This window comes from Microcebus murinus, unplaced genomic scaffold (assembly GCF_040939455.1).
Source record: "Microcebus murinus isolate Inina unplaced genomic scaffold, M.murinus_Inina_mat1.0 scaf028_hap2_Mmur4.0, whole genome shotgun sequence".
Classification (NCBI taxonomy): domain Eukaryota; kingdom Metazoa; phylum Chordata; class Mammalia; order Primates; family Cheirogaleidae; genus Microcebus; species Microcebus murinus.
Genome location: NW_027438974.1, coordinates 45,679 through 70,930, shown reverse-complemented (window position 1 = coordinate 70,930; position 25,252 = coordinate 45,679). Strand labels below are relative to the sequence as shown.

The window sequence follows — 25,252 nt, the reverse complement described above, 5'->3', positions numbered from 1 at the left end:
CCATCTCCTACCTCTGGAAACCCCCCAAGCCGTTGCAGAACTGCCGGCACCGCTACCGTGGGGGCCGGGACCCTACTCTGTGTCCTCCTGTGGCCCAGTCCAAGGGGCCTGGGCCTGGCCGGGGCCGGATTGGACCCCAACCACCCTGGGGTGTGGACTTGCTAAAACTGGGCGATTAGAGATTTGGTTCCAGCTTCATTGAGGGTCATTTCACTAAGGAAGGCACCGTAAAGACGTTCCTAAGACGTTTGTGAGGGTGGCAACTGAAAGAGAATTTTAAAGCTGACAGAAGAGGCGAGGAAAGGCATAGGAGATTTCCACACCCAGCAAGGAAGCCTTTCCCGAAACGGAAGAAAGAAACGAGCAAACAGAGACACCGGTAGCCCGCCCGGATCAGAGTCTGCTCCTTAGGGCAAGTTCCCTGACCAGATTCACCCGTGGGTCGCGAGCTAGCGGCATTCAGAAGAGCCAGGCCCGCAGCCTACGCAGAAGACACCTGCGCTCCGGTGTCTGTGGCGGCACAATTCACAATTGCAAAGATGTGGAAGCGACCCGAGTGCCCATCGATCCACGAGTGGATTAATAAAATGTGGCGCGTGTACACCACGGAGTGCTATTCGGCTGTGAGAAACGGCGGTGAGAGGGCACCTCCCGTGTTCTCCTGGCCGGAGCTGGAACCCGTTCCAGTAAGCCAAGTATCCCAAGAATGGACACAGGAGCACCACGTGCGCGTGCTCACCGGCAAATTGGTAGGAACCCATGGACACCTGAGTGGACGTAGAGGAATCACCTTCATCGGGTGGGGGTCGGGCGGGTGGGGGGAGGGGATGGGCATCCACACCCATTAGGAATGGGGTGGGTGCGCACCGACTGGGGGATGGGCGCACTTGAAGCTCTGACCAGAGGGGGGAGGCGGGGAGAGGGCAATGTACCTGACCTTAACATTGGGACCCCCACCATACGCTGCTAAAGCATGAGAGATAAATGAAGAAGACAACAGGGGGGAGGGGGGCACGGGCAATACATGGAACCCTAACACTTGTACTCCCATAATCTGCTTGAAAAGAGAGAGAAAAGAAAATGCAATAATCGAGGTAAGAGGCATGTTTTTTTTTTTTTTTTTTTTTTGGAGACAGAGTCTCCCTTTGTTGCCCTGGCTAGAGTGAGTGCCATGGCGTCAGCCTAGCTCACAGCAACCTCAATCTCCTGGGCTCAAGCAATCCTGCTGCCTCAGCCTCCCAAGTAGCTGGGACTACAGGCATGCGCCACCATGCCCGGCTAATTTTTTTCTATATCTATTAGTTGGCCAATTAATTTCTTTCTATTTATAGTAGAGATGGGGTCTCGCTCTTGCTCAGGCTGGTTTCGAACTCCTGACCTCGAGCAATCCGCCCACCTCGGCCTCCCAGAGTGCTAGGATTACAGGTGTGAGCCAGCACGCCCGGCCAAGAGGCATTTTAAAAAAAAAAAAAATGACTCCGAAAAGAAAAGTAAAAGGAGGCCTGTCGAGCACGTCTGGGTGTGACTGTGCATCCCCCAACATCCGGTGCCACCACCAAAGATTCCTACGTGTAGCCCATAGAACGCCAAAATCAACGGGACGAGTTCTGGTCACAACTCCCTCAAAATGACATCCCGGCCTTCTTCTGCAACTCCCTCCCCTCTCAGACTCTCAAGGTTTCCTCCAGCGTGTCGGTTCCCACAGACCAGACCCTTGGTCTGAGACCCGACAGTCCAGGTGCCACGCCTGCTGCCGCGTGGCGGCGGTGCTGCGGCTTGGGGCAAGAGGAGGCCCCACGGAGCGGGCTGGGGCGCCAGGCACCGCGGGCGGGCGCTGAGGGTGGGGGTGACACCCCCCCCCCCGACTGCCGCCGCGCTCTCCGAATGGGGACAGAACAAGAGGCAAAAAAAAAGAAGCCTACGGCACCCGGTATTCCCAGGCGGTCTCCCATCCAAGTACTAACCAGGCCCGACCCTGCTTAGCTTCCGAGATCAGACGAGATCGGGCGCGTTCAGGGTGGTGTGGCCGTAGACAGCGGAGGGCGCCCCAGCCCCGCTCAAGAAGCCGAGCGTCTCTGCGCTTCCCCGCGCCTCCTCCCGCCCCAGGCCCCGCGCCGGCGCTGACCCACTCGGGGCCGGGCCGGGCTTGTTGAGTTCGCTGGCCGGGTCCCGAGGTCTCCACGGGACTGGGGTGCGGGGCGTGGTGGGCTCGGCGGGGTGGGGGGCTGTCTTCACACACACACAACACACACACACACACACACACTCACACACACACACACCAGATGCGCCTCCAGCCTCCACGGCTGGACCCGCCAAGGTGGAGACCTCCAGCCGCCCCCCTCTCCTGGCCTCGCCTCCCTCACCTACCCGCCCCCAACCCCAGTGCGCCGCTGCTGACTGCGCATGCGCGGGCGGTCGCCTTTGGCCCCAGGGGCCGCCCTCCAGCACAACCCCTTTCAGCTGCGCCCCCGCCCTGCGTGTGGGCTGCCGCCTATCCGCCCCGGACCAGGGCTGGGGCACAGCGCATAGGGGAGGGGAGCGAGTGTAGGGGCGTCTCTCGGGATGTGTGCCATGGGTGGGGTGTTTTGGGGGGCGCTGGAGAAATCAGTCCCCTCCATCTCCTACCTCTGGAAACCCCCCAAGCCGTTGCAGAACTGCCGGCACCGCTACCGTGGGGGCCGGGACCCTACTCTGTGTCCTCCTGTGGCCCAGTCCAAGGGGCCTGGGCCTGGCCGGGGCCGGATTGGACCCCAACCACCCTGGGGTGTGGACTTGCTAAAACTGGGCGATTAGAGATTTGGTTCCAGCTTCATTGAGGGTCATTTCACTAAGGAAGGCACCGTAAAGACGTTCCTAAGACGTTTGTGAGGGTGGCAACTGAAAGAGAATTTTAAAGCTGACAGAAGAGGCGAGGAAAGGCATAGGAGATTTCCACACCCAGCAAGGAAGCCTTTCCCGAAACGGAAGAAAGAAACGAGCAAACAGAGACACCGGTAGCCCGCCCGGATCAGAGTCTGCTCCTTAGGGCAAGTTCCCTGACCAGATTCACCCGTGGGTCGCGAGCTAGCGGCATTCAGAAGAGCCAGGCCCGCAGCCTACGCAGAAGACACCTGCGCTCGGGTGTCTGTGGCGGCACAATTCACAATTGCAAAGATGTGGAAGCGACCCGAGTGCCCATCGATCCACGAGTGGATTAATAAAATGTGGCGCGTGGACACCACGGAGTGCTATTCGGCTGTGAGAAACGGCGGTGAGAGGGCACCTCCCGTGTTCTCCTGGCCGGAGCTGGAACCCGTTCCAGTAAGCCAAGTATCCCAAGAATGGACACAGGAGCACCACGTGCGCGTGCTCACCGGCAAATTGGTAGGAACCCATGGACACCTGAGTGGACGTAGAGGAATCACCTTCATCGGGTGGGGGTCGGGCGGGTGGGGGGAGGGGATGGGCATCCACACCCATTAGGAATGGGGTGGGTGCGCACCGACTGGGGGATGGGCGCACTTGAAGCTCTGACCAGAGGGGGGAGGCGGGGAGAGGGCAATGTACCTGACCTTAACATTGGGACCCCCACCATACGCTGCTAAAGCATGAGAGATAAATGAAGAAGACAACAGGGGGGAGGGGGGCACGGGCAATACATGGAACCCTAACACTTGTACTCCCATAATCTGCTTGAAAAGAGAGAGAAAAGAAAATGCAATAATCGAGGTAAGAGGCATGTTTTTTTTTTTTTTTTTTTTTTTTGGAGACAGAGTCTCCCTTTGTTGCCCTGGCTAGAGTGAGTGCCATGGCGTCAGCCTAGATCACAGCAACCTCAATCTCCTGGGCTCAAGCAATCCTGCTGCCTCAGCCTCCCAAGTAGCTGGGACTACAGGCATGCGCCACCATGCCCGGCTAATTTTTTTCTATATCTATTAGTTGGCCAATTAATTTCTTTCTATTTATAGTAGAGATGGGGTCTCGCTCTTGCTCAGGCTGGTTTCGAACTCCTGACCTCGAGCAATCCGCCCACCTCGGCCTCCCAGAGTGCTAGGATTACAGGTGTGAGCCAGCACGCCCGGCCAAGAGGCATTTTAAAAAAAAAAAAAATGACTCCGAAAAGAAAAGTAAAAGGAGGCCTGTCGAGCACGTCTGGGTGTGACTGTGCATCCCCCAACATCCGGTGCCACCACCAAAGATTCCTACGTGTAGCCCATAGAACGCCAAAATCAACGGGACGAGTTCTGGTCACAACTCCCTCAAAATGACATCCCGGCCTTCTTCTGCAACTCCCTCCCCTCTCAGACTCTCAAGGTTTCCTCCAGCGTGTCGGTTCCCACAGACCAGACCCTTGGTCTGAGACCCGACAGTCCAGGTGCCACGCCTGCTGCCGCGTGGCGGCGGTGCTGCGGCTTGGGGCAAGAGGAGGCCCCACGGAGCGGGCTGGGGCGCCAGGCACCGCGGGCGGGCGCTGAGGGTGGGGGTGACACCCCCCCCCCCGACTGCCGCCGCGCTCTCCGAATGGGGACAGAACAAGAGGCAAAAAAAAAGAAGCCTACGGCACCCGGTATTCCCAGGCGGTCTCCCATCCAAGTACTAACCAGGCCCGACCCTGCTTAGCTTCCGAGATCAGACGAGATCGGGCGCGTTCAGGGTGGTGTGGCCGTAGACAGCGGAGGGCGCCCCAGCCCCGCTCAAGAAGCCGAGCGTCTCTGCGCTTCCCCGCGCCTCCTCCCGCCCCAGGCCCCGCGCCGGCGCTGACCCACTCGGGGCCGGGCCGGGCTTGTTGAGTTCGCTGGCCGGGTCCCGAGGTCTCCACGGGACTGGGGTGCGGGGCGTGGTGGGCTCGGCGGGGTGGGGGGCTGTCTTCACACACACACAACACACACACACACACACACACTCACACACACACACACCAGATGCGCCTCCAGCCTCCACGGCTGGACCCGCCAAGGTGGAGACCTCCAGCCGCCCCCCTCTCCTGGCCTCGCCTCCCTCACCTACCCGCCCCCAACCCCAGTGCGCCGCTGCTGACTGCGCATGCGCGGGCGGTCGCCTTTGGCCCCAGGGGCCGCCCTCCAGCACAACCCCTTTCAGCTGCGCCCCCGCCCTGCGTGTGGGCTGCCGCCTATCCGCCCCGGACCAGGGCTGGGGCACAGCGCATAGGGGAGGGGAGCGAGTGTAGGGGCGTCTCTCGGGATGTGTGCCATGGGTGGGGTGTTTTGGGGGGCGCTGGAGAAATCAGTCCCCTCCATCTCCTACCTCTGGAAACCCCCCAAGCCGTTGCAGAACTGCCGGCACCGCTACCGTGGGGGCCGGGACCCTACTCTGTGTCCTCCTGTGGCCCAGTCCAAGGGGCCTGGGCCTGGCCGGGGCCGGATTGGACCCCAACCACCCTGGGGTGTGGACTTGCTAAAACTGGGCGATTAGAGATTTGGTTCCAGCTTCATTGAGGGTCATTTCACTAAGGAAGGCACCGTAAAGACGTTCCTAAGACGTTTGTGAGGGTGGCAACTGAAAGAGAATTTTAAAGCTGACAGAAGAGGCGAGGAAAGGCATAGGAGATTTCCACACCCAGCAAGGAAGCCTTTCCCGAAACGGAAGAAAGAAACGAGCAAACAGAGACACCGGTAGCCCGCCCGGATCAGAGTCTGCTCCTTAGGGCAAGTTCCCTGACCAGATTCACCCGTGGGTCGCGAGCTAGCGGCATTCAGAAGAGCCAGGCCCGCAGCCTACGCAGAAGACACCTGCGCTCCGGTGTCTGTGGCGGCACAATTCACAATTGCAAAGATGTGGAAGCGACCCGAGTGCCCATCGATCCACGAGTGGATTAATAAAATGTGGCGCGTGGACACCACGGAGTGCTATTCGGCTGTGAGAAACGGCGGTGAGAGGGCACCTCCCGTGTTCTCCTGGCCGGAGCTGGAACCCGTTCCAGTAAGCCAAGTATCCCAAGAATGGACACAGGAGCACCACGTGCGCGTGCTCACCGGCAAATTGGTAGGAACCCATGGACACCTGAGTGGACGTAGAGGAATCACCTTCATCGGGTGGGGGTCGGGCGGGTGGGGGGAGGGGATGGGCATCCACACCCATTAGGAATGGGGTGGGTGCGCACCGACTGGGGGATGGGCGCACTTGAAGCTCTGACCAGAGGGGGGAGGCGGGGAGAGGGCAATGTACCTGACCTTAACATTGGGACCCCCACCATACGCTGCTAAAGCATGAGAGATAAATGAAGAAGACAACAGGGGGGAGGGGGGCACGGGCAATACATGGAACCCTAACACTTGTACTCCCATAATCTGCTTGAAAAGAGAGAGAAAAGAAAATGCAATAATCGAGGTAAGAGGCATGTTTTTTTTTTTTTTTTTTTTTTTGGAGACAGAGTCTCCCTTTGTTGCCCTGGCTAGAGTGAGTGCCATGGCGTCAGCCTAGCTCACAGCAACCTCAATCTCCTGGGCTCAAGCAATCCTGCTGCCTCAGCCTCCCAAGTAGCTGGGACTACAGGCATGCGCCACCATGCCCGGCTAATTTTTTTCTATATCTATTAGTTGGCCAATTAATTTCTTTCTATTTATAGTAGAGATGGGGTCTCGCTCTTGCTCAGGCTGGTTTCGAACTCCTGACCTCGAGCAATCCGCCCACCTCGGCCTCCCAGAGTGCTAGGATTACAGGTGTGAGCCAGCACGCCCGGCCAAGAGGCATTTTAAAAAAAAAAAAAATGACTCCGAAAAGAAAAGTAAAAGGAGGCCTGTCGAGCACGTCTGGGTGTGACTGTGCATCCCCCAACATCCGGTGCCACCACCAAAGATTCCTACGTGTAGCCCATAGAACGCCAAAATCAACGGGACGAGTTCTGGTCACAACTCCCTCAAAATGACATCCCGGCCTTCTTCTGCAACTCCCTCCCCTCTCAGACTCTCAAGGTTTCCTCCAGCGTGTCGGTTCCCACAGACCAGACCCTTGGTCTGAGACCCGACAGTCCAGGTGCCACGCCTGCTGCCGCGTGGCGGCGGTGCTGCGGCTTGGGGCAAGAGGAGGCCCCACGGAGCGGGCTGGGGCGCCAGGCACCGCGGCGGGCGCTGAGGGTGGGGGTGACACCCCCCCCCGACTGCCGCCGCGCTCTCCGAATGGGGACAGAACAAGAGGCAAAAAAAAAAAAAGCCTACGGCACCCGGTATTCCCAGGCGGTCTCCCATCCAAGTACTAACCAGGCCCGACCCTGCTTAGCTTCCGAGATCAGACGAGATCGGGCGCGTTCAGGGTGGTGTGGCCGTAGACAGCGGAGGGCGCCCCAGCCCCGCTCAAGAAGCCGAGCGTCTCTGCGCTTCCCCGCGCCTCCTCCCGCCCCAGGCCCCGCGCCGGCGCTGACCCACTCGGGGCCGGGCCGGGCTTGTTGAGTTCGCTGGCCGGGTCCCGAGGTCTCCACGGGACTGGGGTGCGGGGCGTGGTGGGCTCGGCGGGGTGGGGGGCTGTCTTCACACACACACAACACACACACACACACACACACACTCACACACACACACACCAGATGCGCCTCCAGCCTCCACGGCTGGACCCGCCAAGGTGGAGACCTCCAGCCGCCCCCCTCTCCTGGCCTCGCCTCCCTCACCTACCCGCCCCCAACCCCAGTGCGCCGCTGCTGACTGCGCATGCGCGGGCGGTCGCCTTTGGCCCCAGGGGCCGCCCTCCAGCACAACCCCTTTCAGCTGCGCCCCCGCCCTGCGTGTGGGCTGCCGCCTATCCGCCCCGGACCAGGGCTGGGGCACAGCGCATAGGGGAGGGGAGCGAGTGTAGGGGCGTCTCTCGGGATGTGTGCCATGGGTGGGGTGTTTTGGGGGGCGCTGGAGAAATCAGTCCCCTCCATCTCCTACCTCTGGAAACCCCCCAAGCCGTTGCAGAACTGCCGGCACCGCTACCGTGGGGGCCGGGACCCTACTCTGTGTCCTCCTGTGGCCCAGTCCAAGGGGCCTGGGCCTGGCCGGGGCCGGATTGGACCCCAACCACCCTGGGGTGTGGACTTGCTAAAACTGGGCGATTAGAGATTTGGTTCCAGCTTCATTGAGGGTCATTTCACTAAGGAAGGCACCGTAAAGACGTTCCTAAGACGTTTGTGAGGGTGGCAACTGAAAGAGAATTTTAAAGCTGACAGAAGAGGCGAGGAAAGGCATAGGAGATTTCCACACCCAGCAAGGAAGCCTTTCCCGAAACGGAAGAAAGAAACGAGCAAACAGAGACACCGGTAGCCCGCCCGGATCAGAGTCTGCTCCTTAGGGCAAGTTCCCTGACCAGATTCACCCGTGGGTCGCGAGCTAGCGGCATTCAGAAGAGCCAGGCCCGCAGCCTACGCAGAAGACACCTGCGCTCCGGTGTCTGTGGCGGCACAATTCACAATTGCAAAGATGTGGAAGCGACCCGAGTGCCCATCGATCCACGAGTGGATTAATAAAATGTGGCGCGTGGACACCACGGAGTGCTATTCGGCTGTGAGAAACGGCGGTGAGAGGGCACCTCCCGTGTTCTCCTGGCCGGAGCTGGAACCCGTTCCAGTAAGCCAAGTATCCCAAGAATGGACACAGGAGCACCACGTGCGCGTGCTCACCGGCAAATTGGTAGGAACCCATGGACACCTGAGTGGACGTAGAGGAATCACCTTCATCGGGTGGGGGTCGGGCGGGTGGGGGGAGGGGATGGGCATCCACACCCATTAGGAATGGGGTGGGTGCGCACCGACTGGGGGATGGGCGCACTTGAAGCTCTGACCAGAGGGGGGAGGCGGGGAGAGGGCAATGTACCTGACCTTAACATTGGGACCCCCACCATACGCTGCTAAAGCATGAGAGATAAATGAAGAAGACAACAGGGGGGAGGGGGGCACGGGCAATACATGGAACCCTAACACTTGTACTCCCATAATCTGCTTGAAAAGAGAGAGAAAAGAAAATGCAATAATCGAGGTAAGAGGCATGTTTTTTTTTTTTTTTTTTTTTTTGGAGACAGAGTCTCCCTTTGTTGCCCTGGCTAGAGTGAGTGCCATGGCGTCAGCCTAGCTCACAGCAACCTCAATCTCCTGGGCTCAAGCAATCCTGCTGCCTCAGCCTCCCAAGTAGCTGGGACTACAGGCATGCGCCACCATGCCCGGCTAATTTTTTTCTATATCTATTAGTTGGCCAATTAATTTCTTTCTATTTATAGTAGAGATGGGGTCTCGCTCTTGCTCAGGCTGGTTTCGAACTCCTGACCTCGAGCAATCCGCCCACCTCGGCCTCCCAGAGTGCTAGGATTACAGGTGTGAGCCAGCACGCCCGGCCAAGAGGCATTTTAAAAAAAAAAAAAATGACTCCGAAAAGAAAAGTAAAAGGAGGCCTGTCGAGCACGTCTGGGTGTGACTGTGCATCCCCCAACATCCGGTGCCACCACCAAAGATTCCTACGTGTAGCCCATAGAACGCCAAAATCAACGGGACGAGTTCTGGTCACAACTCCCTCAAAATGACATCCCGGCCTTCTTCTGCAACTCCCTCCCCTCTCAGACTCTCAAGGTTTCCTCCAGCGTGTCGGTTCCCACAGACCAGACCCTTGGTCTGAGACCCGACAGTCCAGGTGCCACGCCTGCTGCCGCGTGGCGGCGGTGCTGCGGCTTGGGGCAAGAGGAGGCCCCACGGAGCGGGCTGGGGCGCCAGGCACCGCGGCGGGCGCTGAGGGTGGGGGTGACACCCCCCCCCGACTGCCGCCGCGCTCTCCGAATGGGGACAGAACAAGAGGCAAAAAAAAAAAAAGCCTACGGCACCCGGTATTCCCAGGCGGTCTCCCATCCAAGTACTAACCAGGCCCGACCCTGCTTAGCTTCCGAGATCAGACGAGATCGGGCGCGTTCAGGGTGGTGTGGCCGTAGACAGCGGAGGGCGCCCCAGCCCCGCTCAAGAAGCCGAGCGTCTCTGCGCTTCCCCGCGCCTCCTCCCGCCCCAGGCCCCGCGCCGGCGCTGACCCACTCGGGGCCGGGCCGGGCTTGTTGAGTTCGCTGGCCGGGTCCCGAGGTCTCCACGGGACTGGGGTGCGGGGCGTGGTGGGCTCGGCGGGGTGGGGGGCTGTCTTCACACACACACAACACACACACACACACACACACACTCACACACACACACACCAGATGCGCCTCCAGCCTCCACGGCTGGACCCGCCAAGGTGGAGACCTCCAGCCGCCCCCCTCTCCTGGCCTCGCCTCCCTCACCTACCCGCCCCCAACCCCAGTGCGCCGCTGCTGACTGCGCATGCGCGGGCGGTCGCCTTTGGCCCCAGGGGCCGCCCTCCAGCACAACCCCTTTCAGCTGCGCCCCCGCCCTGCGTGTGGGCTGCCGCCTATCCGCCCCGGACCAGGGCTGGGGCACAGCGCATAGGGGAGGGGAGCGAGTGTAGGGGCGTCTCTCGGGATGTGTGCCATGGGTGGGGTGTTTTGGGGGGCGCTGGAGAAATCAGTCCCCTCCATCTCCTACCTCTGGAAACCCCCCAAGCCGTTGCAGAACTGCCGGCACCGCTACCGTGGGGGCCGGGACCCTACTCTGTGTCCTCCTGTGGCCCAGTCCAAGGGGCCTGGGCCTGGCCGGGGCCGGATTGGACCCCAACCACCCTGGGGTGTGGACTTGCTAAAACTGGGCGATTAGAGATTTGGTTCCAGCTTCATTGAGGGTCATTTCACTAAGGAAGGCACCGTAAAGACGTTCCTAAGACGTTTGTGAGGGTGGCAACTGAAAGAGAATTTTAAAGCTGACAGAAGAGGCGAGGAAAGGCATAGGAGATTTCCACACCCAGCAAGGAAGCCTTTCCCGAAACGGAAGAAAGAAACGAGCAAACAGAGACACCGGTAGCCCGCCCGGATCAGAGTCTGCTCCTTAGGGCAAGTTCCCTGACCAGATTCACCCGTGGGTCGCGAGCTAGCGGCATTCAGAAGAGCCAGGCCCGCAGCCTACGCAGAAGACACCTGCGCTCCGGTGTCTGTGGCGGCACAATTCACAATTGCAAAGATGTGGAAGCGACCCGAGTGCCCATCGATCCACGAGTGGATTAATAAAATGTGGCGCGTGGACACCACGGAGTGCTATTCGGCTGTGAGAAACGGCGGTGAGAGGGCACCTCCCGTGTTCTCCTGGCCGGAGCTGGAACCCGTTCCAGTAAGCCAAGTATCCCAAGAATGGACACAGGAGCACCACGTGCGCGTGCTCACCGGCAAATTGGTAGGAACCCATGGACACCTGAGTGGACGTAGAGGAATCACCTTCATCGGGTGGGGGTCGGGCGGGTGGGGGGAGGGGATGGGCATCCACACCCATTAGGAATGGGGTGGGTGCGCACCGACTGGGGGATGGGCGCACTTGAAGCTCTGACCAGAGGGGGGAGGCGGGGAGAGGGCAATGTACCTGACCTTAACATTGGGACCCCCACCATACGCTGCTAAAGCATGAGAGATAAATGAAGAAGACAACAGGGGGGAGGGGGGCACGGGCAATACATGGAACCCTAACACTTGTACTCCCATAATCTGCTTGAAAAGAGAGAGAAAAGAAAATGCAATAATCGAGGTAAGAGGCATGTTTTTTTTTTTTTTTTTTTTTTGGAGACAGAGTCTCCCTTTGTTGCCCTGGCTAGAGTGAGTGCCATGGCGTCAGCCTAGATCACAGCAACCTCAATCTCCTGGGCTCAAGCAATCCTGCTGCCTCAGCCTCCCAAGTAGCTGGGACTACAGGCATGCGCCACCATGCCCGGCTAATTTTTTTCTATATCTATTAGTTGGCCAATTAATTTCTTTCTATTTATAGTAGAGATGGGGTCTCGCTCTTGCTCAGGCTGGTTTCGAACTCCTGACCTCGAGCAATCCGCCCACCTCGGCCTCCCAGAGTGCTAGGATTACAGGTGTGAGCCAGCACGCCCGGCCAAGAGGCATTTTAAAAAAAAAAAAAATGACTCCGAAAAGAAAAGTAAAAGGAGGCCTGTCGAGCACGTCTGGGTGTGACTGTGCATCCCCCAACATCCGGTGCCACCACCAAAGATTCCTACGTGTAGCCCATAGAACGCCAAAATCAACGGGACGAGTTCTGGTCACAACTCCCTCAAAATGACATCCCGGCCTTCTTCTGCAACTCCCTCCCCTCTCAGACTCTCAAGGTTTCCTCCAGCGTGTCGGTTCCCACAGACCAGACCCTTGGTCTGAGACCCGACAGTCCAGGTGCCACGCCTGCTGCCGCGTGGCGGCGGTGCTGCGGCTTGGGGCAAGAGGAGGCCCCACGGAGCGGGCTGGGGCGCCAGGCACCGCGGGCGGGCGCTGAGGGTGGGGGTGACACCCCCCCCCCCGACTGCCGCCGCGCTCTCCGAATGGGGACAGAACAAGAGGCAAAAAAAAAGAAGCCTACGGCACCCGGTATTCCCAGGCGGTCTCCCATCCAAGTACTAACCAGGCCCGACCCTGCTTAGCTTCCGAGATCAGACGAGATCGGGCGCGTTCAGGGTGGTGTGGCCGTAGACAGCGGAGGGCGCGCCTGCCCCGCTCAAGAAGCCGAGCGTCTCTGCGCTTCCCCACGCCTCCTCCCGCCCCAGGCCCCGCGCCGGCGCTGACCCACTCGGGGCCGGGCCGGGCTTGTTGAGTTCGCTGGCCGGGTCCCGAGGTCTCCACGGGACTGGGGTGCGGGGCGTGGTGGGCTCGGCGGGGTGGGGGGCTGTCTTCACACACACACAACACACACACACACACACACACTCACACACACACACACCAGATGCGCCTCCAGCCTCCACGGCTGGACCCGCCAAGGTGGAGACCTCCAGCCGCCCCCCTCTCCTGGCCTCGCCTCCCTCACCTACCCGCCCCCAACCCCAGTGCGCCGCTGCTGACTGCGCATGCGCGGGCGGTCGCCTTTGGCCCCAGGGGCCGCCCTCCAGCACAACCCCTTTCAGCTGCGCCCCCGCCCTGCGTGTGGGCTGCCGCCTATCCGCCCCGGACCAGGGCTGGGGCACAGCGCATAGGGGAGGGGAGCGAGTGTAGGGGCGTCTCTCGGGATGTGTGCCATGGGTGGGGTGTTTTGGGGGGCGCTGGAGAAATCAGTCCCCTCCATCTCCTACCTCTGGAAACCCCCCAAGCCGTTGCAGAACTGCCGGCACCGCTACCGTGGGGGCCGGGACCCTACTCTGTGTCCTCCTGTGGCCCAGTCCAAGGGGCCTGGGCCTGGCCGGGGCCGGATTGGACCCCAACCACCCTGGGGTGTGGACTTGCTAAAACTGGGCGATTAGAGATTTGGTTCCAGCTTCATTGAGGGTCATTTCACTAAGGAAGGCACCGTAAAGACGTTCCTAAGACGTTTGTGAGGGTGGCAACTGAAAGAGAATTTTAAAGCTGACAGAAGAGGCGAGGAAAGGCATAGGAGATTTCCACACCCAGCAAGGAACCCTTTCCCGAAACGGAAGAAAGAAACGAGCAAACAGAGACACCGGTAGCCCGCCCGGATCAGAGTCTGCTCCTTAGGGCAAGTTCCCTGACCAGATTCACCCGTGGGTCGCGAGCTAGCGGCATTCAGAAGAGCCAGGCCCGCAGCCTACGCAGAAGACACCTGCGCTCCGGTGTCTGTGGCGGCACAATTCACAATTGCAAAGATGTGGAAGCGACCCGAGTGCCCATCGATCCACGAGTGGATTAATAAAATGTGGCGCGTGGACACCACGGAGTGCTATTCGGCTGTGAGAAACGGCGGTGAGAGGGCACCTCCCGTGTTCTCCTGGCCGGAGCTGGAACCCGTTCCAGTAAGCCAAGTATCCCAAGAATGGACACAGGAGCACCACGTGCGCGTGCTCACCGGCAAATTGGTAGGAACCCATGGACACCTGAGTGGACGTAGAGGAATCACCTTCATCGGGTGGGGGTCGGGCGGGTGGGGGGAGGGGATGGGCATCCACACCCATTAGGAATGGGGTGGGTGCGCACCGACTGGGGGATGGGCGCACTTGAAGCTCTGACCAGAGGGGGGAGGCGGGGAGAGGGCAATGTACCTGACCTTAACATTGGGACCCCCACCATACGCTGCTAAAGCATGAGAGATAAATGAAGAAGACAACAGGGGGGAGGGGGGCACGGGCAATACATGGAACCCTAACACTTGTACTCCCATAATCTGCTTGAAAAGAGAGAGAAAAGAAAATGCAATAATCGAGGTAAGAGGCATGTTTTTTTTTTTTTTTTTTTTTTTGGAGACAGAGTCTCCCTTTGTTGCCCTGGCTAGAGTGAGTGCCATGGCGTCAGCCTAGCTCACAGCAACCTCAATCTCCTGGGCTCAAGCAATCCTGCTGCCTCAGCCTCCCAAGTAGCTGGGACTACAGGCATGCGCCACCATGCCCGGCTAATTTTTTTCTATATCTATTAGTTGGCCAATTAATTTCTTTCTATTTATAGTAGAGATGGGGTCTCGCTCTTGCTCAGGCTGGTTTCGAACTCCTGACCTCGAGCAATCCGCCCACCTCGGCCTCCCAGAGTGCTAGGATTACAGGTGTGAGCCAGCACGCCCGGCCAAGAGGCATTTTAAAAAAAAAAAAAATGACTCCGAAAAGAAAAGTAAAAGGAGGCCTGTCGAGCACGTCTGGGTGTGACTGTGCATCCCCCAACATCCGGTGCCACCACCAAAGATTCCTACGTGTAGCCCATAGAACGCCAAAATCAACGGGACGAGTTCTGGTCACAACTCCCTCAAAATGACATCCCGGCCTTCTTCTGCAACTCCCTCCCCTCTCAGACTCTCAAGGTTTCCTCCAGCGTGTCGGTTCCCACAGACCAGACCCTTGGTCTGAGACCCGACAGTCCAGGTGCCACGCCTGCTGCCGCGTGGCGGCGGTGCTGCGGCTTGGGGCAAGAGGAGGCCCCACGGAGCGGGCTGGGGCGCCAGGCACCGCGGCGGGCGCTGAGGGTGGGGGTGACACCCCCCCCCGACTGCCGCCGCGCTCTCCGAATGGGGACAGAACAAGAGGCAAAAAAAAAAAAAGCCTACGGCACCCGGTATTCCCAGGCGGTCTCCCATCCAAGTACTAACCAGGCCCGACCCTGCTTAGCTTCCGAGATCAGACGAGATCGGGCGCGTTCAGGGTGGTGTGGCCGTAGACAGCGGAGGGCGCCCCAGCCCCGCTCAAGAAGCCGAGCGTCTCTGCGCTTCCCCGCGCCTCCTCCCGCCCCAGGCCCCGCGCCGGCGCTGACCCACTCGGGGCCGGGCCGGGCTTGTTGAGTTCGCTGGCCGGGTCCCGAGGTCTCCACGGGACTGGGGTGCGGGGCGTGGTGGGCTCGGCGGGGTGGGGGGCTGTCTTCACACACACACAACACACACACACACACACACACACTCACACACACACACACCAGATGCGCCTCCAGCCTCCACGGCTGGACCCGCCAAGGTGGAGACCTCCAGCCGCCCCCCTCTCCTGGCCTCGCCTCCCTCACCTACCCGCCCCCAACCCCAGTGCGCCGCTGCTGACTGCGCATGCGCGGGCGGTCGCCTTTGGCCCCAGGGGCCGCCCTCCAGCACAACCCCTTTCAGCTGCGCCCCCGCCCTGCGTGTGGGCTGCCGCCTATCCGCCCCGGACCAGGGCTGGGGCACAGCGCATAGGGGAGGGGAGCGAGTGTAGGGGCGTCTCTCGGGATGTGTGCCATGGGTGGGGTGTTTTGGGGGGCGCTGGAGAAATCAGTCCCCTCCATCTCCTACCTCTGGAAACCCCCCAAGCCGTTGCAGAACTGCCGGCACCGCTACCGTGGGGGCCGGGACCCTACTCTGTGTCCTCCTGTGGCCCAGTCCAAGGGGCCTGGGCCTGGCCGGGGCCGGATTGGACCCCAACCACCCTGGGGTGTGGACTTGCTAAAACTGGGCGATTAGAGATTTGGTTCCAGCTTCATTGAGGGTCATTTCACTAAGGAAGGCACCGTAAAGACGTTCCTAAGACGTTTGTGAGGGTGGCAACTGAAAGAGAATTTTAAAGCTGACAGAAGAGGCGAGGAAAGGCATAGGAGATTTCCACACCCAGCAAGGAAGCCTTTCCCGAAACGGAAGAAAGAAACGAGCAAACAGAGACACCGGTAGCCCGCCCGGATCAGAGTCTGCTCCTTAGGGCAAGTTCCCTGACCAGATTCACCCGTGGGTCGCGAGCTAGCGGCATTCAGAAGAGCCAGGCCCGCAGCCTACGCAGAAGACACCTGCGCTCCGGTGTCTGTGGCGGCACAATTCACAATTGCAAAGATGTGGAAGCGACCCGAGTGCCCATCGATCCACGAGTGGATTAATAAAATGTGGCGCGTGGACACCACGGAGTGCTATTCGGCTGTGAGAAACGGCGGTGAGAGGGCACCTCCCGTGTTCTCCTGGCCGGAGCTGGAACCCGTTCCAGTAAGCCAAGTATCCCAAGAATGGACACAGGAGCACCACGTGCGCGTGCTCACCGGCAAATTGGTAGGAACCCATGGACACCTGAGTGGACGTAGAGGAATCACCTTCATCGGGTGGGGGTCGGGCGGGTGGGGGGAGGGGATGGGCATCCACACCCATTAGGAATGGGGTGGGTGCGCACCGACTGGGGGATGGGCGCACTTGAAGCTCTGACCAGAGGGGGGAGGCGGGGAGAGGGCAATGTACCTGACCTTAACATTGGGACCCCCACCATACGCTGCTAAAGCATGAGAGATAAATGAAGAAGACAACAGGGGGGAGGGGGGCACGGGCAATACATGGAACCCTAACACTTGTACTCCCATAATCTGCTTGAAAAGAGAGAGAAAAGAAAATGCAATAATCGAGGTAAGAGGCATGTTTTTTTTTTTTTTTTTTTTTTGGAGACAGAGTCTCCCTTTGTTGCCCTGGCTAGAGTGAGTGCCATGGCGTCAGCCTAGATCACAGCAACCTCAATCTCCTGGGCTCAAGCAATCCTGCTGCCTCAGCCTCCCAAGTAGCTGGGACTACAGGCATGCGCCACCATGCCCGGCTAATTTTTTTCTATATCTATTAGTTGGCCAATTAATTTCTTTCTATTTATAGTAGAGATGGGGTCTCGCTCTTGCTCAGGCTGGTTTCGAACTCCTGACCTCGAGCAATCCGCCCACCTCGGCCTCCCAGAGTGCTAGGATTACAGGTGTGAGCCAGCACGCCCGGCCAAGAGGCATTTTAAAAAAAAAAAAAATGACTCCGAAAAGAAAAGTAAAAGGAGGCCTGTCGAGCACGTCTGGGTGTGACTGTGCATCCCCCAACATCCGGTGCCACCACCAAAGATTCCTACGTGTAGCCCATAGAACGCCAAAATCAACGGGACGAGTTCTGGTCACAACTCCCTCAAAATGACATCCCGGCCTTCTTCTGCAACTCCCTCCCCTCTCAGACTCTCAAGGTTTCCTCCAGCGTGTCGGTTCCCACAGACCAGACCCTTGGTCTGAGACCCGACAGTCCAGGTGCCACGCCTGCTGCCGCGTGGCGGCGGTGCTGCGGCTTGGGGCAAGAGGAGGCCCCACGGAGCGGGCTGGGGCGCCAGGCACCGCGGCGGGCACTGAGGGTGGGGGTGACACCCCCCCCCCGACTGCCGCCGCGCTCTCCGAATGGGGACAGAACAAGAGGCAAAAAAAAAAAAAGCCTACGGCACCCGGTATTCCCAGGCGGTCTCCCATCCAAGTACTAACCAGGCCCGACCCTGCTTAGCTTCCGAGATCAGACGAGATCGGGCGCGTTCAGGGTGGTGTGGCCGTAGACAGCGGAGGGCGCCCCAGCCCCGCTCAAGAAGCCGAGCGTCTCTGCGCTTCCCCGCGCCTCCTCCCGCCCCAGGCCCCGCGCCGGCGCTGACCCACTCGGGGCCGGGCCGGGCTTGTTGAGTTCGCTGGCCGGGTCCCGAGGTCTCCACGGGACTGGGGTGCGGGGCGTGGTGGGCTCGGCGGGGTGGGGGGCTGTCTTCACACACACACAACACACACACACACACACACACTCACACACACACACACCAGATGCGCCTCCAGCCTCCACGGCTGGACCCGCCAAGGTGGAGACCTCCAGCCGCCCCCCTCTCCTGGCCTCGCCTCCCTCACCTACCCGCCCCCAACCCCAGTGCACCGCTGCTGACTGCGCATGCGCGGGCGGTCGCCTTTGGCCCCAGGGGCCGCCCTCCAGCACAACCCCTTTCAGCTGCGCCCCCGCCCTGCGTGTGGGCTGCCGCCTATCCGCCCCGGACCAGGGCTGGGGCACAGCGCGTAGGGGAGGGGAGCGAGTGTAGGGGCGTCTCTCGGGATGTGTGCCATGGGTGGGGTGTTTTGGGGGGCGCTGGAGAAATCAGTCCCCTCCATCTCCTACCTCTGGAAACCCCCCAAGCCGTTGCAGAACTGCCGGCACCGCTACCGTGGGGGCCGGGACCCTACTCTGTGTCCTCCTGTGGCCCAGTCCAAGGGGCCTGGGCCTGGCCGGGGCCGGATTGGACCCCAACCACCCTGGGGTGTGGACTTGCTAAAACTGGGCGATTAGAGATTTGGTTCCAGCTTCATTGAGGGTCATTTCACTAAGGAAGGCACCGTAAAGACGTTCCTAAGACGTTTGTGAGGGTGGCAACTGAAAGAGAATTTTAAAGCTGACAGAAGAGGCGAGGAAAGGCATAGGAGATTTCCACACCCAGCAAGGAAGCCTTTCCCGAAACGGAAGAAAGAAACGAGCAAACAGAGACACCGGTAGCCCGCCCGGATCAGAGTCTGCTCCTTAGGGCAAGTTCCCTGACCAGATTCACCCGTGGGTCGCGAGCTAGCGGCATTCAGAAGAGCCAGGCCCGCAGCCTACGCAGAAGACACCTGCGCTCCGGTGTCTGTGGCGGCACAATTCACAATTGCAAAGATGTGGAAGCGACCCGAGTGCCCATCGATCCACGAGTGGATTAATAAAATGTGGCGCGTGTACACCACGGAGTGCTATTCGGCTGTGAGAAACGGCGGTGAGAGGGCACCTCCCGTGTTCTCCTGGCCGGAGCTGGAACCCGTTCCAGTAAGCCAAGTATCCCAAGAATGGACACAGGAGCACCACGTGCGCGTGCTCACCGGCAAATTGGTAGGAACCCATGGACACCTGAGTGGACGTAGAGGAATCACCTTCATCGGGTGGGGGTCGGGCGGGTGGGGGGAGGGGATGGGCATCCACACCCATTAGGAATGGGGTGGGTGCGCACCGACTGGGGGATGGGCGCACTTGAAGCTCTGACCAGAGGGGGGAGGCGGGGAGAGGGCAATGTACCTGACCTTAACATTGGGACCCCCACCATACGCTGCTAAAGCATGAGAGATAAATGAAGAAGACAACAGGGGGGAGGGGGGCACGGGCAATACATGGAACCCTAACACTTGTACTCCCATAATCTGCTTGAAAAGAGAGAGAAAAGAAAATGCAATAATCGAGGTAAGAGGCATGTTTTTTTTTTTTTTTTTTTTTTGGAGACAGAGTCTCCCTTTGTTGCCCTGGCTAGAGTGAGTGCCATGGCGTCAGCCTAGCTCACAGCAACCTCAATCTCCTGGGCTCAAGCAATCCTGCTGCCTCAGCCTCCCAAGTAGCTGGGACTACAGGCATGCGCCACCATGCCCGGCTAATTTTTTTCTATATCTATTAGTTGGCCAATTAATTTCTTTCTATTTATAGTAGAGATGGGGTCTCGCTCTTGCTCAGGCTGGTTTCGAACTCCTGACCTCGAGCAATCCGCCCACCTCGGCCTCCCAGAGTGCTAGGATTACAGGTGTGAGCCAGCACGCCCGGCCAAGAGGCATTTTAAAAAAAAAAAAAATGACTCCGAAAAGAAAAGTAAAAGGAGGCCTGTCGAGCACGTCTGGGTGTGACTGTGCATCCCCCAACATCCGGTGCCACCACCAAAGATTCCTACGTGTAGCCCATAGAACGCCAAAATCAACGGGACGAGTTCTGGTCACAACTCCCTCAAAATGACATCCCGGCCTTCTTCTGCAACTCCCTCCCCTCTCAGACTCTCAAGGTTTCCTCCAGCGTGTCGGTTCCCACAGACCAGACCCTTGGTCTGAGACCCGACAGTCCAGGTGCCACGCCTGCTGCCGCGTGGCGGCGGTGCTGCGGCTTGGGGCAAGAGGAGGCCCCACGGAGCGGGCTGGGGCGCCAGGCACCGCGGGCGGGCGCTGAGGGTGGGGGTGACACCCCCCCCCCCGACTGCCGCCGCGCTCTCCGAATGGGGACAGAACAAGAGGCAAAAAAAAAGAAGCCTACGGCACCCGGTATTCCCAGGCGGTCTCCCATCCAAGTACTAACCAGGCCCGACCCTGCTTAGCTTCCGAGATCAGACGAGATCGGGCGCGTTCAGGGTGGTGTGGCCGTAGACAGCGGAGGGCGCCCCAGCCCCGCTCAAGAAGCCGAGCGTCTCTGCGCTTCCCCGCGCCTCCTCCCGCCCCAGGCCCCGCGCCGGCGCTGACCCACTCGGGGCCGGGCCGGGCTTGTTGAGTTCGCTGGCCGGGTCCCGAGGTCTCCACGGGACTGGGGTGCGGGGCGTGGTGGGCTCGGCGGGGTGGGGGGCTGTCTTCACACACACACAACACACACACACACACACACACTCACACACACACACACCAGATGCGCCTCCAGCCTCCACGGCTGGACCCGCCAAGGTGGAGACCTCCAGCCGCCCCCCTCTCCTGGCCTCGCCTCCCTCACCTACCCGCCCCCAACCCCAGTGCGCCGCTGCTGACTGCGCATGCGCGGGCGGTCGCCTTTGGCCCCAGGGGCCGCCCTCCAGCACAACCCCTTTCAGCTGCGCCCCCGCCCTGCGTGTGGGCTGCCGCCTATCCGCCCCGGACCAGGGCTGGGGCACAGCGCATAGGGGAGGGGAGCGAGTGTAGGGGCGTCTCTCGGGATGTGTGCCATGGGTGGGGTGTTTTGGGGGGCGCTGGAGAAATCAGTCCCCTCCATCTCCTACCTCTGGAAACCCCCCAAGCCGTTGCAGAACTGCCGGCACCGCTACCGTGGGGGCCGGGACCCTACTCTGTGTCCTCCTGTGGCCCAGTCCAAGGGGCCTGGGCCTGGCCGGGGCCGGATTGGACCCCAACCACCCTGGGGTGTGGACTTGCTAAAACTGGGCGATTAGAGATTTGGTTCCAGCTTCATTGAGGGTCATTTCACTAAGGAAGGCACCGTAAAGACGTTCCTAAGACGTTTGTGAGGGTGGCAACTGAAAGAGAATTTTAAAGCTGACAGAAGAGGCGAGGAAAGGCATAGGAGATTTCCACACCCAGCAAGGAAGCCTTTCCCGAAACGGAAGAAAGAAACGAGCAAACAGAGACACCGGTAGCCCGCCCGGATCAGAGTCTGCTCCTTAGGGCAAGTTCCCTGACCAGATTCACCCGTGGGTCGCGAGCTAGCGGCATTCAGAAGAGCCAGGCCCGCAGCCTACGCAGAAGACACCTGCGCTCGGGTGTCTGTGGCGGCACAATTCACAATTGCAAAGATGTGGAAGCGACCCGAGTGCCCATCGATCCACGAGTGGATTAATAAAATGTGGCGCGTGGACACCACGGAGTGCTATTCGGCTGTGAGAAACGGCGGTGAGAGGGCACCTCCCGTGTTCTCCTGGCCGGAGCTGGAACCCGTTCCAGTAAGCCAAGTATCCCAAGAATGGACACAGGAGCACCACGTGCGCGTGCTCACCGGCAAATTGGTAGGAACCCATGGACACCTGAGTGGACGTAGAGGAATCACCTTCATCGGGTGGGGGTCGGGCGGGTGGGGGGAGGGGATGGGCATCCACACCCATTAGGAATGGGGTGGGTGCGCACCGACTGGGGGATGGGCGCACTTGAAGCTCTGACCAGAGGGGGGAGGCGGGGAGAGGGCAATGTACCTGACCTTAACATTGGGACCCCCACCATACGCTGCTAAAGCATGAGAGATAAATGAAGAAGACAACAGGGGGGAGGGGGGCACGGGCAATACATGGAACCCTAACACTTGTACTCCCATAATCTGCTTGAAAAGAGAGAGAAAAGAAAATGCAATAATCGAGGTAAGAGGCATGTTTTTTTTTTTTTTTTTTTTTTTGGAGACAGAGTCTCCCTTTGTTGCCCTGGCTAGAGTGAGTGCCATGGCGTCAGCCTAGATCACAGCAACCTCAATCTCCTGGGCTCAAGCAATCCTGCTGCCTCAGCCTCCCAAGTAGCTGGGACTACAGGCATGCGCCACCATGCCCGGCTAATTTTTTTCTATATCTATTAGTTGGCCAATTAATTTCTTTCTATTTATAGTAGAGATGGGGTCTCGCTCTTGCTCAGGCTGGTTTCGAACTCCTGACCTCGAGCAATCCGCCCACCTCGGCCTCCCAGAGTGCTAGGATTACAGGTGTGAGCCAGCACGCCCGGCCAAGAGGCATTTTAAAAAAAAAAAAAATGACTCCGAAAAGAAAAGTAAAAGGAGGCCTGTCGAGCACGTCTGGGTGTGACTGTGCATCCCCCAACATCCGGTGCCACCACCAAAGATTCCTACGTGTAGCCCATAGAACGCCAAAATCAACGGGACGAGTTCTGGTCACAACTCCCTCAAAATGACATCCCGGCCTTCTTCTGCAACTCCCTCCCCTCTCAGACTCTCAAGGTTTCCTCCAGCGTGTCGGTTCCCACAGACCAGACCCTTGGTCTGAGACCCGACAGTCCAGGTGCCACGCCTGCTGCCGCGTGGCGGCGGTGCTGCGGCTTGGGGCAAGAGGAGGCCCCACGGAGCGGGCTGGGGCGCCAGGCACCGCGGGCGGGCGCTGAGGGTGGGGGTGACACCCCCCCCCCCGACTGCCGCCGCGCTCTCCGAATGGGGACAGAACAAGAGGCAAAAAAAAAGAAGCCTACGGCACCCGGTATTCCCAGGCGGTCTCCCATCCAAGTACTAACCAGGCCCGACCCTGCTTAGCTTCCGAGATCAGACGAGATCGGGCGCGTTCAGGGTGGTGTGGCCGTAGACAGCGGAGGGCGCCCCAGCCCCGCTCAAGAAGCCGAGCGTCTCTGCGCTTCCCCGCGCCTCCTCCCGCCCCAGGCCCCGCGCCGGCGCTGACCCACTCGGGGCCGGGCCGGGCTTGTTGAGTTCGCTGGCCGGGTCCCGAGGTCTCCACGGGACTGGGGTGCGGGGCGTGGTGGGCTCGGCGGGGTGGGGGGCTGTCTTCACACACACACAACACACACACACACACACACACTCACACACACACACACCAGATGCGCCTCCAGCCTCCACGGCTGGACCCGCCAAGGTGGAGACCTCCAGCCGCCCCCCTCTCCTGGCCTCGCCTCCCTCACCTACCCGCCCCCAACCCCAGTGCGCCGCTGCTGACTGCGCATGCGCGGGCGGTCGCCTTTGGCCCCAGGGGCCGCCCTCCAGCACAACCCCTTTCAGCTGCGCCCCCGCCCTGCGTGTGGGCTGCCGCCTATCCGCCCCGGACCAGGGCTGGGGCACAGCGCATAGGGGAGGGGAGCGAGTGTAGGGGCGTCTCTCGGGATGTGTGCCATGGGTGGGGTGTTTTGGGGGGCGCTGGAGAAATCAGTCCCCTCCATCTCCTACCTCTGGAAACCCCCCAAGCCGTTGCAGAACTGCCGGCACCGCTACCGTGGGGGCCGGGACCCTACTCTGTGTCCTCCTGTGGCCCAGTCCAAGGGGCCTGGGCCTGGCCGGGGCCGGATTGGACCCCAACCACCCTGGGGTGTGGACTTGCTAAAACTGGGCGATTAGAGATTTGGTTCCAGCTTCATTGAGGGTCATTTCACTAAGGAAGGCACCGTAAAGACGTTCCTAAGACGTTTGTGAGGGTGGCAACTGAAAGAGAATTTTAAAGCTGACAGAAGAGGCGAGGAAAGGCATAGGAGATTTCCACACCCAGCAAGGAAGCCTTTCCCGAAACGGAAGAAAGAAACGAGCAAACAGAGACACCGGTAGCCCGCCCGGATCAGAGTCTGCTCCTTAGGGCAAGTTCCCTGACCAGATTCACCCGTGGGTCGCGAGCTAGCGGCATTCAGAAGAGCCAGGCCCGCAGCCTACGCAGAAGACACCTGCGCTCCGGTGTCTGTGGCGGCACAATTCACAATTGCAAAGATGTGGAAGCGACCCGAGTGCCCATCGATCCACGAGTGGATTAATAAAATGTGGCGCGTGGACACCACGGAGTGCTATTCGGCTGTGAGAAACGGCGGTGAGAGGGCACCTCCCGTGTTCTCCTGGCCGGAGCTGGAACCCGTTCCAGTAAGCCAAGTATCCCAAGAATGGACACAGGAGCACCACGTGCGCGTGCTCACCGGCAAATTGGTAGGAACCCATGGACACCTGAGTGGACGTAGAGGAATCACCTTCATCGGGTGGGGGTCGGGCGGGTGGGGGGAGGGGATGGGCATCCACACCCATTAGGAATGGGGTGGGTGCGCACCGACTGGGGGATGGGCGCACTTGAAGCTCTGACCAGAGGGGGGAGGCGGGGAGAGGGCAATGTACCTGACCTTAACATTGGGACCCCCACCATACGCTGCTAAAGCATGAGAGATAAATGAAGAAGACAACAGGGGGGAGGGGGGCACGGGCAATACATGGAACCCTAACACTTGTACTCCCATAATCTGCTTGAAAAGAGAGAGAAAAGAAAATGCAATAATCGAGGTAAGAGGCATGTTTTTTTTTTTTTTTTTTTTTTTGGAGACAGAGTCTCCCTTTGTTGCCCTGGCTAGAGTGAGTGCCATGGCGTCAGCCTAGCTCACAGCAACCTCAATCTCCTGGGCTCAAGCAATCCTGCTGCCTCAGCCTCCCAAGTAGCTGGGACTACAGGCATGCGCCACCATGCCCGGCTAATTTTTTTCTATATCTATTAGTTGGCCAATTAATTTCTTTCTATTTATAGTAGAGATGGGGTCTCGCTCTTGCTCAGGCTGGTTTCGAACTCCTGACCTCGAGCAATCCGCCCACCTCGGCCTCCCAGAGTGCTAGGATTACAGGTGTGAGCCAGCACGCCCGGCCAAGAGGCATTTTAAAAAAAAAAAAAATGACTCCGAAAAGAAAAGTAAAAGGAGGCCTGTCGAGCACGTCTGGGTGTGACTGTGCATCCCCCAACATCCGGTGCCACCACCAAAGATTCCTACGTGTAGCCCATAGAACGCCAAAATCAACGGGACGAGTTCTGGTCACAACTCCCTCAAAATGACATCCCGGCCTTCTTCTGCAACTCCCTCCCCTCTCAGACTCTCAAGGTTTCCTCCAGCGTGT

At 59.6% G+C, this 25,252-nt stretch overlaps 9 non-coding genes across 9 annotated transcripts; all 9 read right to left on the bottom strand.

Moving 5' to 3' along the window:
• Positions 1-1,915: 1,915 nt before the first annotated feature.
• LOC142868266 (5S ribosomal RNA) lies at positions 1,916-2,034 on the bottom strand. The gene has a single exon (XR_012917351.1). It is a non-coding gene; the product is annotated as a 5S ribosomal RNA (ribosomal RNA).
• A 2,500-nt stretch (positions 2,035-4,534) lies between these two features.
• On the bottom strand, positions 4,535-4,653 carry LOC142868265 (5S ribosomal RNA). The gene has a single exon (XR_012917350.1). It is a non-coding gene; the product is annotated as a 5S ribosomal RNA (ribosomal RNA).
• A 2,497-nt stretch (positions 4,654-7,150) lies between these two features.
• On the bottom strand, positions 7,151-7,269 carry LOC142868264 (5S ribosomal RNA). The gene has a single exon (XR_012917349.1). It is a non-coding gene; the product is annotated as a 5S ribosomal RNA (ribosomal RNA).
• A 2,499-nt stretch (positions 7,270-9,768) lies between these two features.
• Positions 9,769-9,887, bottom strand: LOC142868263 (5S ribosomal RNA). The gene has a single exon (XR_012917348.1). It is a non-coding gene; the product is annotated as a 5S ribosomal RNA (ribosomal RNA).
• Positions 9,888-12,387: 2,500 nt separating this feature from the next.
• LOC142868262 (5S ribosomal RNA) lies at positions 12,388-12,506 on the bottom strand. The gene has a single exon (XR_012917347.1). It is a non-coding gene; the product is annotated as a 5S ribosomal RNA (ribosomal RNA).
• Positions 12,507-15,003: 2,497 nt separating this feature from the next.
• On the bottom strand, positions 15,004-15,122 carry LOC142868261 (5S ribosomal RNA). Its single transcript, XR_012917346.1, has one exon. It is a non-coding gene; the product is annotated as a 5S ribosomal RNA (ribosomal RNA).
• Positions 15,123-17,621: 2,499 nt separating this feature from the next.
• Positions 17,622-17,740, bottom strand: LOC142868260 (5S ribosomal RNA). Its single transcript, XR_012917345.1, has one exon. It is a non-coding gene; the product is annotated as a 5S ribosomal RNA (ribosomal RNA).
• Positions 17,741-20,238: 2,498 nt separating this feature from the next.
• Positions 20,239-20,357, bottom strand: LOC142868258 (5S ribosomal RNA). Its single transcript, XR_012917343.1, has one exon. It is a non-coding gene; the product is annotated as a 5S ribosomal RNA (ribosomal RNA).
• Positions 20,358-22,856: 2,499 nt separating this feature from the next.
• Positions 22,857-22,975, bottom strand: LOC142868257 (5S ribosomal RNA). Its single transcript, XR_012917342.1, has one exon. It is a non-coding gene; the product is annotated as a 5S ribosomal RNA (ribosomal RNA).
• Between the last annotated feature and the right edge of the window lie 2,277 nt (positions 22,976-25,252).